This window comes from Tachyglossus aculeatus, chromosome 5 (assembly GCF_015852505.1).
Source record: "Tachyglossus aculeatus isolate mTacAcu1 chromosome 5, mTacAcu1.pri, whole genome shotgun sequence".
NCBI classification, from domain to species: domain Eukaryota; kingdom Metazoa; phylum Chordata; class Mammalia; order Monotremata; family Tachyglossidae; genus Tachyglossus; species Tachyglossus aculeatus.
Genome location: NC_052070.1, coordinates 76157196 through 76173116, shown reverse-complemented (window position 1 = coordinate 76173116; position 15921 = coordinate 76157196). Strand labels below are relative to the sequence as shown.

Below are 15921 nucleotides of genomic sequence, written 5' to 3'. Positions count from 1 at the left end.
CTAATGCTAGTGAGAGCCATTGACGAAATAGAACTTGTCATTCATAATAATAATTTATTAAGTGCTTATTATGTGTCAGGCACAATACTAAGTGCTGGGGTGGATACAAGCAAATTGGGTTGGATAAGCCCTGTCCCACATGGAGCTCAGTCTCAATCCCCATTTTACAGATGAGGAAACTGAAGCCCAGAGAAGTGAAGTGACTTACCCAAGGTCACACAGCAGACACTTGGCAGAGCTGGGATTAGAACCCATGACCTTCTGACTCCCGTGCTCCATCCAGTATGTCATGCTGCTTCATATGACATAAAGGGAAGGATTTCAGGGGCTCAAAGTGTGATGGGGAGGCCACTAAAGCTAGAAAGGGGAGGTGAAAGGAGGAGGGATAGAAAACAGGGTGGTAAAGGGTATATGTGAGAAAGAAGGAAAGAAGGGGGAAAGAGACAGGTGGGTGGGGAGATTTCAGGGAACCCCCAGAGGCTCACCCAGCTGCTAGGTGCACCCCTTGTGCACTAATGCTTCACCCTTTCTGCTTCTGTTATTGCCCCCTCCTACCTCACCTCCCTTCTCTCCTTCTACAGCCCAGCCCTCACCCTCCGCTCCTCCGCCACTAATCTCCTCACCGTACCTCGTTCTCGCCTGTCCCGCCATCGACCCCCAGCTCATGTCATCCCCGGGGCCTGGAATGCCCTCCCTCTGCCCATCAGCCAAGCTAGCTCTCTTCCTCCCTTCAAGGCCCTGCTGAGAGCTCACCTCCTCCAGGAGGCCTTCCCAGACTGAGCCCCTTCCTTCCTCTCCCCCTCGTCCCCCTCTCCATCCCCCCCATCTTACCTCCTTCCCTTCCCCACAACGCCTGTATATATGTATATATGTTTGTACATATTTATTACTCTATTTATTTGTTTATTTTACTTGTACATATCTATTCTATTTATTTTATTTTGTTAGTATGTTTGGTTTTTTTTTTTTTTCTCTGTCTCCCCCTTTTAGACTGTGAGCCCAATGTTGGGTAGGGACTGTATATGTTGCCAATTTGTACTTCCCAAGCGCTTAGTACAGTGCTATGCACATAGTAAGGGCTCAATAAATATGATTGATTGATTGATTGATTGATTGCTGTGGTCCTGGACAAGCAGGAGCTATGACACTGGCTGTAATGGTTTGAGCAAGGACAAGAGATCATGCCATTGTAAATAAACTGGTCTTTTCCAGGCCTTTATAATGCAAAAGGTTGCCAGGATACATGTGAGATCATGCCATTGTTAATAAACTGGCCTTTTCCAGGCCTTTATAATGCAAAAGGTTGCCAGGATACATGTGATGCAGGCAAGCACCACCAGAAAGTCCCAAGGCCAACCAATATTTGTGTAATTGTGCAATCTAAGAGAAGTGGCTTAGTGGAAAGAGCAGGGGCCTGGGAGGGTTCTAATCAAGGCTCCACCACTTGTCTGCTGTGTGACCTTGGGCAAGTCACTTAACTTCTCTATGCCTCAGTTACCTCATCCGTAAAATGGGAATTAAAAGTTTGAGCCTCATATAGGACAACCTGATAATCTTGTATCTATCTTCCCCTTCTAGACTGTGAGCACATTATTGGGTAGAGACCGTCTCTATACGTTGCCGATTTTTACTTCCCAAGCACTTAGTACAGTGCTCTGCACACAGTAAGTGCTCAATAAATATGATGAATGAATGAATGAATACCCCAGTGCTTAGAACAGTTCTTAGCACATGGTGCATGCTTAACAAATACCATCATTATCATCATAATTGTGGCAATCACAAAGATGGCTGCCACTGGGGAAAGGACAGGGGAGGCCAGACTTCCTTCTCCCTGCTCATTGACTTCCCTGCTGCTGAAGGGTGAAAGTTCTGGCTTGCTCACAAGTAAAGTGTTCCCAAATAAAAACAAAATCCCTATACTTGGTTCTCCAATTCATAAGTGTTTTAATAGCTCAGGCATGTTGAAGGCATTTATATTTGCAAACGAGAGGCCCTGAGGGGGCTCAGTCTGTAAAGCAGCATAACAAGTAGCATAACAAGTCATAATAATAATAATTATGGCATTTGTCAAGTGCTTACTATATACAAAGCACTGTTCTAAGGGCTGGGGGGATACTAGGTGATCAGGTGGTCCCACGTGGAACTCACAGTCTTAATCCCCATTTTACAGATGAGGTAACAGGCTCAGAGAAGTTAAGTGACTTGCCCAAGGTCACACAGCAGACATGTGGAGGAGCCAGGATTTGAACCGATGACCTCTGATTCCCAAGCACGTGCTTGGGCATGTCACATGATTGAACATTCTCAGGTATACACAAGTGCACTGACCCCAGTTGATCAAAATCTGAATACACTTTCTCCTTCAGCATATAAATGACTTTGTTGCTGTTCATCCAAATGTGTTTTCATTGCCATTCCTCTGCATTTACATGCCTGGATGTTTTTATTGGCAAATGTGTGTATATATACACATATGTACATATATGAATATATATATTAGTGTGTTTTGTTAAATTTTTAAAGTTTCCATACTTCTATTCATCCTATCCCATGTCATCCTCCTGGCCTGGAAAGCCCTCCCTCTGCACATCCACCAAGCTAGCTCTCTTCCTCCCTTCAAAGCCCTATTGAGAGCTCACCTCCTCCAGGAGGCCTTCCCAGACTGAGCCCCATCCTTCCTTTCCCCCTTCTCCCCCTCCCCATCCCCCCGCCTTACCTCCTTCCCCTCTCCACAGCACCTGTATATATGTATATATGTTTGTATGTATTTAGTACTCTATTTATTTATTCTATTTGTACATATTTATTCTATTTATTTTATTTTGTTAATAAGTTTTGTTTTGTTTTCTGTCTCCCCCTTCTAGACTGTGAGCCCGCTGTTGGGTAGGGACTGTCTCTATATGTTGCCAACTTGGACTTCCCAGGTGCTTAGTACAGTGCTCTGCACACAGTAAGCGCTCAATAAATACAATTGAATGAATGAATGAATGAATGAATCCCCATTCAACCACCCCTGATCCAAGCAGTACTCTAAGAGGTCTTGCCAGAGACTTTTCAGGTTTCAGGACAGTATCCTGGAATTCATGACTGTTCATCCAAAGTGATGAAGTAGCTCCTCCACTTTTCTGTTGTGTGACTTTGAACAAGTCACTTAACTTCTCTGTGCCTCAGCTACCTCATCTGAAAATTGGTGATTAGGACTGTGAGCTCCATAGGGGACACAGATTGTGTCCAAAGTGACTAGTTTGTATCTACTGCCAGGGCCTAGTATATAGTAAGTTTTTAACAAATACTTTAAAAAAATCTGTTTGTTAACAAACAGTACTCTAAATTGTAAGGTTCATGTGGGCAGGGATCATGTATATCATTCTGTTGTATTGTACTCTTCCAAATACTTACTACAGTGTTCTGCACATGGTGATTCATACCATTCATTAACTGATTGATAAAGGAAGATGATGTAAATATATACAAACATCTTCAGTGAAATTGATTCAACCATATTTATCGAGTACTTACTGTGTGCAGAGCACTGTGAAATGCCCTACCAAGCAAGGGTGCATTAATAATTGGGCTAAAAGAACAACTGGCCTGGGTCCAATGGGTTTTGGAGGGGAAGGAGCAGATGAGGAGACTACAGCCTTTAGGGAACCCAGTGTGGACATCCTGAAAGCAACTGCCCTCTCCCTACTTCACACACACACACACACACACACACACACACACACACACACACACACACACACTCTCTCTCTCTCTCTCTCTCTCTCTCTCTCTCTCTTCCCCGCCCACCCCCCCCCCCGGCCCAAAGATAGGTGATCATACATAGTGGGGAAAAGAACTTCAGTGCACTTCAGGGAGAGGAGATGAACTTTGATCTAAGAGACTATTTGGGTTTCAGCCCTTTGTCTTTTTGCCTTATGCTGTCAAATTGTCTCTGACTCATAGCAACTCTGTGGATACATCTCTCCCAAAACACCCCACTCTCCACCTGCAATCGTTCTGGTAGTGTATCCATAGAGTTTTCTTGGTAAAAATACGGAAGTAGTTTAACCATTGCCCTCTTCTGCACAGTAAACTTGAGTCTCCACCCTCGACTCTCTCCCATGCAGGTGCTGCCCAGCACAGGTGAGTGTGGACTTGCAGCAGATTGTCTTCCACTTGCTAGATACTGCCCAAGCTAGGAATGGAATGGATATGCCTCTGCTTGACTCTCCCTCCCATAGCCGAGACTGGTAGAGTACTGGAAACTTTCCAGGTATGATCCTGAGAGGGGAGGTTTAGGCCGTAGGTCCATCATATTCTTAATCTACCCTGCCTACTAAGATTCATTCATTCATTCAATCATATTTATTGAGCACTTACTGTGTACTGTACTAAGCGCTTGGGAAGTACAAGTTGGCAACATATAGAGACGGTCCCTATCAATCAATCAATCGTATTTATTGAGCGCTTACTATGTGCAGAGCACTGTACTAAGCACTTGGGAACTACAAATTGGCAACACATAGAGACAGTCCCTACTCAACAGTGGGCTCAGGTCCCTACACAACAGTGGGCTCACAGCCTAGAAGGGGGAGACAGAAAACAAAACAAAACATATTAACAAAATAAAATAAATAGAATAAATATGTACAAATAAAATAGAGTAATAACTACATACAAACATATCTGCATATATACAGGTGCTGTGGGGAGGGGAAGGAGGTAAGGCAGGAGGGATGGAGAGGGGAAGGAGGGGGAGAGGAAGGAGGGGGCTCAGTCTGGGCAGGCCTCCTGGAGGAGGTGAGCTCTCCTTGAAGGGAGGAAGAGAGCTAGTTTGGCGGAGGTGCGGAGGGAGGGCATTTCAGGCCAGGAGGATTACATGGGCAGGGGGTCAACGGCAGGACAGGTGAGAACGAGGCACAGTGAGGAGGTTAGCGGCAGAGGAGCGGAAGGTGCGAGCTGAGCTGTAGAAGGAGAGAAGGGACGTGAGGTAGGAGGGGGCGAGGTGATGGAGAGCCTTGAAGCCCAGGGTGAGGAGTTTCTGCCCAGGGTGAGCAGGGTGAGGGTGAGGGTGAGGAGTTGAAGCCCAGGGTGGGGGTTGATTGGTAGCCACTGGAGATTTTTGAGGAGGGGAGTAACATGCCCAGAGCATTTCTGGACAAAGACAATCCGGGCAGCAGCATGAAATATTGATTGAAGAGGGGAGAGACAAGAGGATGGGAGATCGGAAAGGAGGCTGATACAGTAATCCAGACGGGATAGGATAAAAGCTTGAAGAAGCAGAGTAGCGGTTTGGATGGAGAGGGAAGGGTGGATCTTGGCAATGTTGCGGAGGTGAGACCGGCAGGTTTTGGTGATGGCTTGGATGTGAGGGGTGAACGAGAGAGCGAAGTCGATTATGACACCAAGGTTGCGGGCTTGTGAGACAGGAAGGATGGTAGTGCCGTCAACAGTGATGGGAAAGTCAGGGAAAGGGCAGGGTTTGGGAGGGAAGACAAGGAGTTCAGTCTTGAACTCCTTGAAGATGCCCTCTCAAACTCTTGAAACACAATAAAATCTATTCTTAACTTTTCCACAATTCACCATGGCATCACTTTTTTTTGGTTGTTTTTTTTTTAAGGTGACATCTTAAGTTTTAAACAATAACAACTAAACGAAGCTTTATCACTTGCAAAAATAAAATAAACCGCAATCATCAAAACCCCATTGGAAAAGTCTATTTTGTACATTTTGTCTTATCTATACTCTTTGGCTTTATCTCTGTTGTCCTTTCCAAAGTTCCTGCCCTTATTCAGGAAAAAGATGTAGGAATTCCAGTTAAATGACTAGCTCATTAATCTCTGATCTGGCAAACTAAGACAAAATGGAGACTAGAAGAATCGAGATGTCATATTCTTCATTTATTCAAAAAAGGATGCAAATATGATCCAGACCAGAAATAAAAACAGTCAGGAAAAAGGCCATCAAATATACAAGCAGTATTCAATTCCATTATTATGTGTGGTTGGACTGTTTTAAAAAAATATAAATGTTATCTGAAATGAATGGTGAACATCAATTTTAGAAAATAGTACAGAGAGTTTTAGCAGTGTTTTTCCTAGTCCTGTTTTTAAGGTATTTTTCTCAAAATATCTCTAATTTTATCATGCCAAATGCAGTGAAAATTTCAGAAATAGGATTTTCAGAATAACAATCTAATTGTTTAAAAGGTTCTGAACTATTTTTGTTATTCTGGAGACTATGTATTTATCAATGCTAATCCCAATCTAAAAAGGGAGGATTTAAGGAATATAATATTTTTTTTTAAAGTTAAGAGGTGGAAGTATGGAGGTGAAAAATGAGGAAAATAACTCAACTTTACAGAGGTGCATGGTATTTGAAGCAATTCTAGGAGTGATAAAGTGATTACATAGCCTTACCTAAAGTTTTAGGAAGCTTCCTTTTAAATAGGGAGGGTTGTCACCAGTGAAAATTGTCTAACAGGATTTTACCAGTCGGGTGCAAATGACTTTTAAGAATAAATCATTTCTACCCTGATTCACTTTCCCCCAAATCAATCAATCAATCGTTTTTATTGAGTGCTTACTGTGTGCAGAGCACTGTACTAAGTGCTTGGGAAGTACAAGTCTTACATTATGGTATAATAATAATAATAATAACAATATTGGTATTTGTTAAGTGCTTACTATGTGCAAAGCACTGTTCTAAGCGCTGGGGGGGATACAAGGTGATCAGGTTGTCCCACGTGGGGCTCACAGTCTTCATCCCCATTTGACAGAGGAGGTAACTGAGGCAACAGAGAAGTGAAATGACTTGCCCAAAGTCACACAGCTGACAAGTGGCGGAGTCAGGATTTGAACGCATGACCTCTGACTCCAAAGCCCGGGCTCTTTCCACTGAGCCACGCTGCTTCTCTAAAAAATCCTGAATAGCCACCCTTGAATTATGATAGATAATTCAAATTATTGAATGGTTTGGGGCTTGGTTCATTCTGATCCAGCAGGATAATTGTGGATTATTAGGAATTAATCTGATCTGCTCTAGGGAAGTTGCTTGAAAGTAATTTTGAAGGCAATCTCTAGGTCGGGGTCATATGTACTTTGGACACAAGATACCAACAGCTTTTCTTGTGCAGATTACATAGGCCAAATCAAAGCCCTTGGGGAGGAATTTTAATCTATGCTAAACTCAGACAAGCTTCCAAGGGTTTCACCCTTCTAACTTTTCCCTAGGGTGGGAGTACTGGGCTGACACTAAGGACTTCTAATTTAGGCTCTCCAGTGAATCTGGCTGCCACAATGGGAAGGAGAGACTACCTATATCCCTACACTAGCTCTTTTTGACTTAAAAAAGGAGAAGAATTGAGGAATACTGACATCTCACTGACGACCCCATGCCTGCATCCTTCCCGGCTTATTAAGGTAATATCTCCAAGTCACAACTCAATCTATCAATCAGTGGTATTTATTGAGCACTTACTATGTGCAGAGCACTGTTCTAAGTGCCTGGGAGAGTACAGTGCAACAGAATTAGCAGACATGTTCCTTTCCTGGTCTAACAGAGAGCTCATGGGCCTAAGAGTCAGAAGGACCTGGGTTCTAATTCCAGCTTTGTCAATTGCTTACTGTATGATTTTGGGGTAATTCACTTACCTTCTCTGTACTTCAGTTTCATCAATTGTAAAATGGGGAGTCAATACTTCTTCTCCCTCCTACTTAGACTGTGAGGTCTATGTGGGACAGGGACTGCATCCTAATCAACTTGTACCTACCCCAGTGCTTAGAACAGTGTTTGACACATTATAAATGCTTAACAAATACCATAAAAAAATTAAGCCCTCTTTTCCATGGCTCCCCCTCCCTTTCTGTGTTGTAAATGAAGTTGGATCTGTGACATTAGGGTATTTAATATTCACCCCATATTCAACTCCATAACACTTATGTACATGTCTTAAAATTACATAGTATAAATTATTCATTATATTAATGTCTGTCTCCTCCACTAAACTGTATATTCACTGTGGGCAGGGACTATGTCTTCTGACTGTTGCATTGGACTCTCCCAAGCACTTAGTACATTTCTCTGCACTCAATAAGTGCTCAATAAATACCACTGATGATGATAATCCGACAGTTGCCAACAAGACCCTCTGCACAGTATAATAATCTAGGCCAAGACCAATGACCCTTTTAAACTGCTTGGGTGAAATGGCCTCCTTGTCAACATGATAGTCATCTGTCCCTGTGGAATTATTCAGGGTAACAAAAGGGAAAGAAACCCACTTTTATATCTAAGACAGCTGCTCTGGAAAAGCCCACTCTATCAAGTTCCAAGCATAAATTCCAGCTGTGTGAACAGCTGGGAAGCAGTGTGGCTTAATGGATAGAACATGGGCTCGAGAGTCAGAAGGACCTGGGTTCTAGTCCTGGCTCCACCATTTGTCTGTTGTGTGATGTTGGGGAAGTCACTTAACTTCTCTGTGCTTCAGTTACCTCATCTATAAAATGGGGATTAAGACTGTTAGCCCCATGTGGGACACTGACTGTGTCCAACCTGATTACCTTTTATCTACCCCAGAGCTTACAACAGTACCTGGCATAGAGTAAGTGCTTAACAAATATCATTTAAAAAAGCCAATGTACAGTGGTGGTAAGGCAGAGTATTTTGGGGAAGGCAGTAAGAGTCAACAATCAATGATGAATCAGTAGCATTTATGAGTGAGCACTGTACTAAGACTTTGGAAGAGCATAACGGAAAACCTCTTAAGGAGGTTTATATTCTAGGATTTTGGGAGCAGGATCACAGATTGGTCCATTAAATTGGGCAAATCTGATGCAAGGTGGCTAGGGTGGTCACTCATCAGGCTTCATACTAGGCAGCCCAATTTTCATCTGGTTTGTCCCCTATCCAGGACAGATACAATGCCAGACAACATTCTATCCTGTGCTTTCATTTTAAGTGACCAGCCTCCCTCTGCCCCAGCTCCTGTTGCTGAGTTTTGTGGCTTGTACATGGCACCCATGCCCAGCAGGACCTGGGAAGGGAAAATAAAGGCTTTGAAACAAGGGAAGAGGTCAAGAGTCCCCCGAGAGAAACACTTTAGGTTCAGGTTCACTCAAATGGACTTCCATAAAATGTTACAGATATCACTACATTCCACCGAGTGACCTGTCTAATGCATGTGATGTCACATGAGTTTTGGTGGCTTATGTCAGCAAGGGTCTCCAGGTGGCCCTATATGAGGTCTGGTTGTGAAAGGGTGTGAGGGCATATCAACTGTCTAACACTTTTCAGAAAGAAGCACTATGGTCTGGTAGAAAGAACATGAAACTGGGAGTTGGGAGATATGAGTTGTACTCCCAGCTCTGCCACTGGCTTTCTGTGTGTCTTTGGGCAAGTCACTTAGTCTCTATGTGCTTCAGTTTACTCATTTGTAAAATGGGAATCATTTATATGTTTTCATTAGCCTGTGAATACTGTGTTTTTAACAAAAGAATAATGTTAATGATATTAATGGTATTTGTTAAGCACTTACTTTGTGTTAAGCAATGTACTAAGCCAAACCTGGCCTTGGAAAACAGTATGGCCTTTTGGAAAAACAGCAAAGACCTGGGTTCTAATCCCAGCTTTGCCACTTATCTGCTCTGTGACCTTGGGCAACTTAACTTGTTTCTGCCTCAGTTTCCACATTGTAAAATGAGGATTCATTCAATAGAATTTATTGAGCTCTTACTATGTGCAGAGCACTGTACTAAGTGCTTGGAAAGTACAATTCAGCAACAAAGAGAGACAATCCCTGCCAACAGTGGGCAAGGCCTGTTCTCCCTCCTACTTAGACTGCGAGCTCCATGTGGGTCAGGGATTGTGTCCTACCTAATTAACCTGCATCTACCCCAGCACTTAGAACACTGCTTGATACATAGTAAGCACTTAAATACCAGAAAAAAAGGACTGGGATAGATATAAGATAAATAGGTCGGACATGGTCCCGGCCCCACTTGGAATTCATGTTCTAAGTAGGAGGGAGAACAGTATTGAATCCTCATTTTACAGATGAAACTGAGGCACAATGAAGTAGGAAAATGGCAGATCTGGGATTAGAACCCAGGTCCTTTGACTCCCAGGTCGGTGCTCTTTCCACTAGGCCTAATTTGATGATCTCATATATAATCTAGTGCTTGATGCATAGTAAATAAATGCCATTATAGAATTTTTAAAAAAGGAGAAGACACACTATGGTACTATGGTTAAACCCATGAAGGATTATTTCCTATTCTTGTCCAAATTCAGTATAAATCACCTCCACTATATCCACTGCCCTCACCGCACATTCTAGTCAGTGAAACATCGACTTCTAGGATAACATGTTTGCCAAAGGCCCATTGGTTTTGGAGAATGAGGCAATACTGTCAAGGAAAGCAGAGCACTTTTCAGTTACAAACGACATTAGTTAAGTTATGTGTTTGTCTCCAAATCATTACCATCCAATAGTCATTCCTCTTGCACCGATGATGAATGTTTCTAGTACTCCACCCCAATGCAGTAATGAATCCTTACCTCTGGTCTTATACAGGACAGTTTAGAAAAATTAATGTCAGAAAAAGGGGATGTGCCTTCCCTTTCCTCAACTGCACTAAGAAGACTGCAATTAGCCCAGCCTCTAATAATTTCCATGTGGCTTTGTAATTGAACATATCTTTGTTTTCCAGGCTCAAACGCACAAGTTCCTGAGTTGCCACAATCTCTTTCTAACCATTATCACCTTTTTCCAAAATGCAGGAGGGTTTTGGGTACCCCCCTGGCACTGACAATACTGCTATTTCCTCCATTTTCAGGATATTTCAGCCCTCACATTCCTTCCACTGGAAGCAATGCTGTTTCTGCACAAGAGTGATCTTGGAGAAGGGATCCTGGCTCCCTGATAGCATGTTCGTGGCAGGAGGCAATATGTAGCTTTTAGAACCTCAGACTGGGAGTCAGGATCCTACTAGCATTTTCACCAGCAACCCTCTGTGAAGGCTTATGGCCTTTTGAGAAAGGGGAAAGTATTCCTCTTTTCTTGTGGAATACTCAAAAGTATACTCCAACTATCCCACAGGGAATACTTTTACCAGGCTAGCCAGATCATGGAGCAGTTTGCTCATATTCATGGCCGGACTAGTCCCTGGGCCAGATGTGCTTCCCTGTTTTGTTTTTTTTAATCGCATTGTTAATAATAATAATAATAATAATAATAATAATAATAATAATAATGACATTTGTTAAGCACTAACTATGTGCAAAGCACTGTTCTAAGTGCTGGGGGGGATACAAGGTGATCAAGTTGTCCCATGTGGGGCTCATAGCTTTAATCCCCATTTTACAGATGAGGTAACTGAGATTCAGAGAAGTTAAGTGAATTGTCCAAGGTCACACAGCAGACATGTGGCGGAGCCAGGATTTGAACCCATGACCTCTGACTCCAAAGCCCATGCTCTTTCCACTGAGCCAAGCTGCATCTCAATAAAGCACTTAACAGAGCACTTTGTTAAGTGCTTATTATGTGCCAAGGCACTCTACTGAGCACTGGGGTAAATACAAGATAATCAGATTGAACATAGTCCTTGTCCCACATGGTACCCACTGTCTTAATCCTCATTTACAGATGAGGGAACTGAGGCACAAAGAAGAAAAGTGACCTTTCCAAGGTTACATAGGAGACAAGTGGTGGAGTCAGAATTAGAACTCAGATCCTTCTGACTCCCAGGCCCGTGTGCTATCCATTAGACCATATGGCTTCTCACTGTATTCTCAGTGTGACTTTCATTTCTTTTCTTTCTTTTTTTTTAAAAAATGGTATTTGTTAAACACTTACTATGTGCCAAGTACTGCACTAAAGGTTCGGGTAAATAAAAGACAAACAGGTTGACACAGTCCCTGTCCCACATAGGGCTCCCAGTTTCATAATCCCCATTTTACAGATGAGGTAATTGAGGCACAGAGAAATTAAGTGACGACAAAGGTCACATAGCAGACAAGTAGTAAAACTGGGATTAGAATCCAGGTCCTCTGACTCTCTTACCCATATTCTTTCCACTAAACTACACTGCTTTCCTTGTAGGGCAGGGGACATTTCCACCAACTGTGCTTTATAGAACTCTCCTAAGTGCTTGGTAGAGTGCCTTGCTTACAATAAGTACTCAATAAATGTCATTGATTAACTTAGATAAGTTGTTGTCCCATTTGGTATGTCTACTTCCTACTTTGTAAAATAGAGCAAATAACAGCAGTCTTTTCAATACCATCATCACAGCCATCACGTTAATACTTTCAGCCCTTTCCCGAGCATCCCCTCTGATCACTGCTGATCTAGTCTGGTTAAACTCTAAAAAGAGCACTGGGTTCACCAGAGAAAGGGACACTATGCTATGCAACATATCATCAGGCAGGATCTGGAGCTCAAATATGGAGTTTTCATCATCATCATCATCATCATCATAATAGTAATGAAAATAACTGTGGTTCTTGTAAAAACTTACTATGTGCCAAAGACTACTAATCAATGGGGCAGATAGATGATCAGGTGCCAAATGGGGCTCAGATTCTTTTTTCTAAACATTTGGCTTGTCCACACCAACGTGTTTGTCATTTTTTTCCCCTTTCACCTGAAACAACAACTTCCGCCCATTGAAAGAGAAACACAGATTCACACTGATTTTCAACACTGTAATTTCCATATTATTTCCACTGTGAGCTTTGAGGCCAGAGAAGACATGATAGCTAAGTGGAATAGTCCCAGTTGCCACCACCAAATCCTTTCCTGAGGCTCTTGTTTAGAGTTTTCATTCAGATACACTCCTACTATTGCTTCACTCACTGCTTGATTATTAATAATCATGGCATGTGCTATATGCTTACAATGTGCTAAAGCACTCTGCTAAGCACTGGGGAGAATATAGATACTCATGTTGAAAACTGTTCTTGTCCCTCATGGGTTCACAATCTCCAGGGGAGGAAGTACAAGTGAAGAATTTTGCAGGTGAAGACACTGAGGCAAAGAGAAGTTAAATGACTTTCCCGAGGTCATCCAGCAGGCACTTGGCCAATCCAGGATCCCTGACTCACAGGTTTGTTTTTTTTCCATTTTGTGTTTGTGACAACTGGCTCCTGAAAACCTCATCTCAGATTGAAAAATTGTAAGAAAAAGCCAATATGATAGAACGAACCATGCAATAAAAGGGGGATTGGTTCCTGAACCAGGGACAGATACCTATTTTTACTGAAACCACTCAAAATTGGGTACTCTATTTAATTATAAATGAGTCGTCAATCAATCAAATTTATTGAGTGCTTACCATGTGCAGTGCACAGTACTAAGCCCTAGGGAGAGTGCAACAGGATTAGCAGACAACTTTCCTTGCCCATAATGAGCTTACTGTCTACAGTAGGAGACAAATATTAATATGAATAAAAAGTAATTTTAATACATAATTTAAAGCTATGTACATAGTGTTGTGGGGTTGGGGTGAATATCAGTTATCCAAATGTCACAGATTGAAGTGAATAGGAGACATAGAAGGGAGAGTGAGCTGGGGAAAAGAAGCCTTGGAGGAAATGTGATCTTAGTAAAGCTTTGAAGTTGGAGAGAGTGGCGGCCTGGCAGGTAAGGAAGGGGAAGAAGTTCCAGGCTAGTGGGAGGACGTAGGAAAGGGATTGGTGGCAAGATGGTTGAGATCCGGGCACAGTGAGCAAACTGGCACTAGTGGAGTGGATTGTGCATGCTTGGCTATAGTAGGAGATTACTGAGGTGAGGTAGGGTGGGCAAGGTGATGGAGTGCTTTAAAGCCAATGGTAAGGAGTTTCTATTTTATGCGAAGATGGATGGGCAGCCATTGGAGATTCTTTAGGAGTAGGGAGACATGAACTAACTGGTTTTTTTTGATATGTGATTGGTGCATCAGAGTGAAGGTAGATTAGCCCAATAGTAGCCTATAGCAGTAGTGAAGGCAGGATAGGATAAGTGCTTGGATCAGCATGGTAGCAGTTTCGATGGACAAGAAAGGGCAGATTTAAGGAAAGTTGTGAAGGTAGAACCGACAGGATTGAAGACAAAAAATATATGGGTGGATTGAGATAGATGAGTTGAAGACAATGCTAAAGTTATGGGTTTGTGAGATAGGGAGGAGAGTGTGTTGTCTAGAATGATGGGAAAAAGAGGAAGTGGATGGGGTTTGGTTGGGGAAATAAGGAGTTCAGTTTTGGACATGTTTAATTTGAGATGTCCATGGGACATCCAAGAAGAGATGTCTTGAATGCAGGAGGAAATGCAAGAGTGCAGGGAAGGAGAGACCTCAGGGCTGGAAATGTAGATTTGGGAATCATTAGCATGGAGGTGGTAACTGAAGCCACGAGAGTGAATGAGTTCTCCAAGGGAGTGTATTTACAGGGAGAAGGGGACCTGGAACTGAGCCTTGAGGAACCCTTACTGTCAGAGGGTGGGAGGCAGAGGAGGAACCAGTGAAAGGGACTGAGAAGGAGCGGTCAGAGAGACAGGAGGAGAGCCAAGAGAGAGCAGTATCAGTGAAGCCAAGGTTGGATAATGTTTTAAGGAGAAGGTGGTGCTCTACAATGTCAAAGGTGGCTGAGAGGTCTAGGAGGATTAGGATGGAGAAGAAGCCATCAGATTTGGCAAGAAGAAGGCCTTTGGCTGACTTAGAGGAGGCTGTTTCTGTAGAATGAAGGGGGGAAAAGCCAGATTGGAGGGGGATCTAGGGAAGAACTAGAGGATAGGAAGTGGGGACAGTGGGTGTAAACACTCTCTCAAGAAGTTTGAAGAAGAATGGTAGGAAGGAGATGGTGTGATAACTGTGAGTTGTGGGGTCAAGGGAGGGTTTTCTGGATAGGGGATGCATAAACATGTTTGAAAGCAGCAGGGAAGAAGCCATTAGAAAGTTAATAGATGAAGGGGAGAACACGGGAGAAAGGGAGTTCAGTTCAGTGGAAAGCATAGTGTTGAGTGTGTCGATTAGTGTGTTAGGAGAAGATAGTTTGGGTAAGGAGATCAAATTGGATAGGATGGCTGTCGAATACTGGAGGGGATCAAAAGAATTGAGGTCCCTGTGGGGGAAAATGACAGATTTTCTGGGGGTTGGTATATGGGAAAGAGAGGAAGTAAGGAGGTTGTGGTCAGATAGAGGAATTTCCAAATTGGTGAGTTGAACTGTTACTGGAGATTGTAGAATCAAGTGTTTGCCCAAGTTGGTGAATGTGTGAGGTGGAGTGGAGCAGGAGATCATTGGAGTAAAGGAGTGAGAGGAGGTGAACAGTGGAAGGATCATCGGGGACATACACATGACTATTCAAGTTCCTAAGAATCAATGTAGGGATGGAGAAAGAGAGATGGAATGAAAGAAAGGGATTAAAATGGTTCAGAAAGTTGGAGGTGGGGCCAGGGAGGTGGTAGATGACTAGACCATGACTAGTAATTGGAGTGGGTTGTAAAGGTGGATGATATGGGCTTCAAAGGAAGGGAAAGAGAAGGATGGGAAAGGTGGGAAGGTGCGAAAGTGGCATTGGGGAGTGAGAAGGAAGCTGACTCCTCCCTTTTTCCCAGAGTCTGAAGATGAGACCCCCCCACCCCCACCCCCCACCCCCGAGAGAGCAGCAGCAGAGAATGTGTCATCTGTGGAGAGCCAGATTTCAGTGATGGTGAGGAGAAACAATGACTAGATCAGGAACAGGTCAATAATGAAGGGAAGCTTCTCCTTGATTGAGTGGGTGCTCCACAGGCCACACTTTGGCTGAGGCTGCGGGGAAAGTAGGCTGGGGGCAGTGCAAGGGATAGGAAGGGATTGAATGGGGGTGAGTTGGTGGGGGTTATTGCAGTGGGAGGGGGATGAGGGGTGACTCTGGGACAGGATGACTGGAGTCATAGACCTCCATATTGAGTTGGAG

The 15921-nt window shown here is 43.3% G+C and overlaps 1 protein-coding gene and 1 non-coding gene across 2 annotated transcripts in view; both read right to left on the bottom strand.

Annotated features, from left to right (window-relative positions):
* The window catches only part of NRG1 (neuregulin 1), a 1079813-nt gene that overhangs the window by 350112 nt on the left and 713780 nt on the right, over positions 1 to 15921 (bottom strand).
* Positions 4142 to 4279, bottom strand: LOC119929089. Its single transcript, XR_005451230.1, has one exon. It is a non-coding gene; the product is annotated as a small nucleolar RNA SNORA7 (small nucleolar RNA).